The sequence below is a fragment of the Equus caballus genome, chromosome 9 (genome assembly GCF_041296265.1).
Source record: "Equus caballus isolate H_3958 breed thoroughbred chromosome 9, TB-T2T, whole genome shotgun sequence".
Lineage (NCBI taxonomy): Eukaryota > Metazoa > Chordata > Mammalia > Perissodactyla > Equidae > Equus > Equus caballus.
The window spans coordinates 54,490,043-54,494,550 of record NC_091692.1 but is presented as its reverse complement, the minus strand read 5'-3'; the positions used below and the strand labels follow the sequence as shown (position 1 = coordinate 54,494,550).

At 52.5% G+C, this 4,508-nt stretch overlaps 1 long non-coding RNA gene across 2 annotated transcripts; it reads right to left on the bottom strand.

The window, feature by feature from the left end:
- Positions 1 to 592: 592 nt before the first annotated feature.
- Positions 593 to 2,488, bottom strand: LOC138915591 (uncharacterized). 2 transcript variants are annotated; one of them, XR_011421621.1, is made up of 2 exons: positions 2,361 to 2,488; positions 593 to 1,478 (listed from the first exon to the last, which is right to left on the bottom strand). It is a non-coding gene; the product is annotated as an uncharacterized lncRNA (long non-coding RNA). The 2 variants fall into 2 exon arrangements; XR_011421620.1 differs by having other exon boundaries at positions 2,289 to 2,478.
- Positions 2,489 to 4,508: the final 2,020 nt, after the last annotated feature.

Below are 4,508 nucleotides of genomic sequence, written 5' to 3'. Positions count from 1 at the left end.
TTCATTTTCAGATGAGTTATTGAAGCGTGATACATATTCACTTCTTGCCTCCCCTTCACTTTTTCCTTTCTTGAAAAGTTTTGAAACAGAAATGACCAATATTCACACTCTTATGCCATTTGGGATTCCTTGTGAGAAGATGCGTCTATCTTTATTCTAAGCCTCTTTACCTTTGCTGTGAGTGACGCCAGCCCACCGCCCCTCCTGCATCCTGTTCTGTCTCACTACCCCATCGGGAGAGGCCACTCTCCCTCTGACACCTGCGCACGTGGAAATTCACCACAGCAGAATCAGCCCTGATGGAATTCTCTCACCCCGTTGGGATTTTACTCAGTGACTACATCTAAATTGTTCAAAGCTTTAAATAGCATCAATTTTAGACAGAGAACTGATCAACCTGACATCAGTAACACATCCCAAATTTAAAGCTGTCAGCTCAGGTTGCATTCATCAGTCATTTCAGTCGACCATCTTGTTTGGCTTGATTGGATTTGATGGTGTAAACAAATAAACAAAAGCACGTAAGTTTTCTACAGCTAAGTATAAGTAAACAAATCACTTCAGTCTTTATGAATTCACTATTTAAATAGCATTAATGGAGAAGAAGTTAAGGGTTTATTAAAAATGTTTCTCTTATGATTCCAAATAAAAACAAAGTGCCACACATTCCATCTCTTTGTGGGTGCTTGAAATGTCAGTTTTAAAGCTTGCTGCGTCATGTCTAAAACGGCTGGATCATGGGGCCAGCTTACCCTGCCTCTTGTCACAGAAACGGGACCCACCTGTGGCATCAGCCTCGCTGAGGCATCCATAAGGAGCCACTTCTTCTCTGGTGCTGGACAACATCAAGTCCTCTTGGTTAAATATTCGCAGGTGTTTGGTACTCGTCACTATTTAAGCACAGTCCATGCTCGCCAGATTTGGTTGAATCTTGTGAGGTTTTCGGATTCCGTGGACCTACCTGATGTATTTGGCAGAGGTCCCAAGGACTAACTGTACACGAGGTTTCTGACGCCAATTTATATTTTAACAAGGGTGTTCATAGTAGTCAATTAACAAAAGTTGGTTGTAAAATATAACCATTTCTGAGCAAGGGAACATCAGTTTTACCAAGTCACTAAATAAGAAGATGTATTTGCTGATCTGCATTCCTGCTGAATCTCTGAGACCTGCAGTGTCTTGGTCAATTATTCAGCTGCCACCAGGTGAGGAGAGGAGGAGGACGAATGAGGTCATTGAATCTAGGAGATTCCAACCCTGGGATGCCTGAGTCCAGAGCCGTGGTTTTCTGCCTCCCCGGGTCATGATGGGTCTCCCCAGCTCTCATTGATGGGTCCACGTTTTCTACCCAAACCCAAGCCATGTGGCTACCTGGGTCTTGCTGTGGTTTGGGAGCCAGATAGGAAGTATTTTCCGGATAGATTACATTCAGAGGGATGACAGAAATCCGCCCAGTGATTAGCCAGAAGACCAATTAACTAGTAATAAGAAGACAAAGAGGTTGGGGATAGAGAAATTTAAGTATTTGCTTTAAAAAATTTTACCAAAGAAGCATATGCACATGGATAAAGATGACCACCCAGTATACTTATTGGGAGTATATAGTGACATGATCAGGAGGGGATGTCATCGTATTGAAGGAGGGCAACATGTCAGGTTTGGGACTGTCCAGGTTTGGACTGTCAGTTAGATTTGGTAGATGCTCTTATGGAAGATAACGAGGACTGGGAATGTTCTTGGTTTTATGTTGTATTCATAAAAATAAACCTTGCGTGAGTGTGTGCTGGACAGTGCAAGAGCCCTGTGGTGACACACGTTCTCTGCACTTGCAGCTGGAGGAAGGCAGTCGGCCACAGACACACAAAGAACCTGGTCTGGGCTTCTTCTCGCTCCACATGTTCATTCCAGCGCATCCCTCCCTCAGCCTCTGTGTTAGCCAGACACCAGCCCAGCCCAGCGCAGCCCAGCCCCCTCTTCTGAGAACTGGACCCCGATCCTCCTGCATTTTTCATTAGAACCCGTTAGAATCCGAATTCGGCTCGTGGCTTCCTAGGGTCTGCGACTCTGAGGACCCCTGCTAGGAGCATCCAGAGGCTGTTCTCCTAACCCGGAGGTGCGCACGCGCCTGGCACAGCAGGAAAACCTCGCTCCGTTAGAGGAGGCCTCAGAGGCGCCGGGCATCGCTTGGGCCGTTGGAGGCGGAGGCCGGCCGCCCGGCCCGCAGGCCTCCGGCTCCCGCCCGGCCCGGGCGCGTCCGTTTCTCCCGCACCGCCCTCGGGGTTCTTTACCGCGGGCGGGCGAGCGAAGGGGTGGAGTGAGGAGGGATGGAGAGGGAGGAGGCGGGATCGCCCGGGGGTTACCCGCTCGGGGAGCCGCTGGAAGTGCCAGGTGGCCTTCCCGGTCAGACGCCGCCAGGCTCTCAGCCTGACGCGCGTCTCCCCTTCCTTAGATTGACTCCTTCGGCTTTCCGTTTTCCTCTTGGGGAGGGGTGGGACTTCCGGTTTCATCACCGGAAGACGACGAGCCGGAGGAGTCCGTCAGAGGGGCCAGCAGGAGCGATTCCGTCGGCAAACGGGTAAGTTCTTCTCTGACCGGGCCGCGGGGGGAGGTTTGGAGGCGGGGACCGTCCAGCGTCTGCGCGGGGCCTGGGGGCGGTGGCTTGAGGGCTCGGGCCGGGCAGCTGGGCGCCGGGAGTCCCGCCAGGGCCCTAGGCTTTTCCTCCTCCCTCCTCCCCCCGCCTCAGCCCCTCCCCCGCTCGCCGGTCCCTCCCGACGCCGCCCAGACTCGCCCGACACCCGCCCGCCGCCCGCGCGGCGTCGCAGCCGCCCTGCCCCCGCCGTCATCTGCTCGCTCCGCGAGCCGGGCTCCCGGGGACCCGGCGGGCCTCCGTTTCCCCGCGGGCCCGGGCTGTCGGCTCGGGAGCGGCTCCCCGGGCGCCCCACGCACCCCTGCACGCAGTCGGGGCGCTTCCGACCGCCTGGCTTCTCCGACTGGAACGCGGGCGCCCAGGCGGGGAGCTGCCCGGTGTCGGTTTCTAGTCTGGGCGGTGGTGTGCGTGGCTGCCCGCCCACGCCCTGTTTTCCCCAGCGCACCGATGCGCTGCTGCCACCCGCGCCTCCTTCGGTTGAGGATGCTGGTGCCCGAGAGCACCACGCCTGGAAGTGGACGGTCCTGGCCACTCAGGGTCCAGCTGCTCTCAGCAACTAGCGGGAGACCCCAGGCTGCCGCACGTCGCTGTTGGCAGCAGCGGGATCGTCCCTGGAGATACCCACCTCTTCCTAGTGGGCGAGCACGGCCTGAGTGTGCGTGCCCGCTTTCTGGAGCTTAGTCGGGGGGAGGTGGGTGCCAGGAGCTGCTGACCCCTGCGGTTGCGTTGAGTTTTGAATAGCCTGTTTATTGGGTTGGGGGGTTCTGGACTAGGACATCTTGGCAGGGTTGGCATCTGTGGACACATATGTAGGATTATTTTCTAGGTAATCATAGCCCGAATGGTGATTGTGTCGGGACTTTACAGTCCGTGCCGGTGGAACTAGTTACAGTATGCACCTGGTTTGCGGTGAAGCGTTAGTCCAGATGCAACACTGCCTGGGGAAGGTCACTAACACGTATTGATTAGAACATCGTTAGGAGAGCTCATTTGATGTATACTCTGTAGACTTCATGTAGCACGGCAGCCGTGTAGGGTCCGAATTACTAGTCCCTTTTCACAAACTGAGACTAAAGTTAAACAGTTTGACCAAAGTTAAGGTCAGGATTAGCGTCTCAAGTGTTTGTTACTCATTGTTTTTCAAGTTTGCTACATGTAAGGTTACTGACTCCTGCTGGCACGTCTGAAAAACACTGAGGCAAGGCTCTCTAGTAGCTGGTGTCTTCTTGCGTGACATGTAAGGCAGGTGTGATTATTACTGATAATACAGTGGCTCCTGGTGCCTTTTTTAAAAAACCTGTTTATTTTGGAATAATCTCAGATTTGCAGAAAAGCTGTGAGATAGCACAGAGAGTTCCTCTTGTATTCAGCCAAGCAGAGTGGCTCCACTTGAGCAAACTGCTTCATGCCAGTCACCATTCTAGGTGCTGGAGAGAGTAACACGCTGCCCTAGATGATTTCAAGGTCTGGTGGAAGAGACAGATCCATAAGCAAGTATAGTGCCTTTTGCTCAGTGCTGAAATGGAGAAAGGGGAGCACAGAGTAATTTATGTCTGACTGCCTGGGAAGGAGTGGCGCGAGCTTGCAGGATACAGCATTTGAGTTAGGTCTCAAGGATTAGTGGGTATTCACTTGATTGATGGGACATTTCTGCCCACATTCGTGCTACCTAGGTTTGTGTTCGAAGAGAACTCTCTAACCTTTATAAAACGGACTCTTCTTATTTGATTCTCCTCTCTCCCTCTTTCTCACATCTCCTCTGAGAGGTTTTTGTCATAGTTTCCACAGGCTGTGAGAAGAATCGCGGTTTATAAATCCATGACTAGGAGATGAAATTAAGCTGTGTTTCTTAGTAATGGAA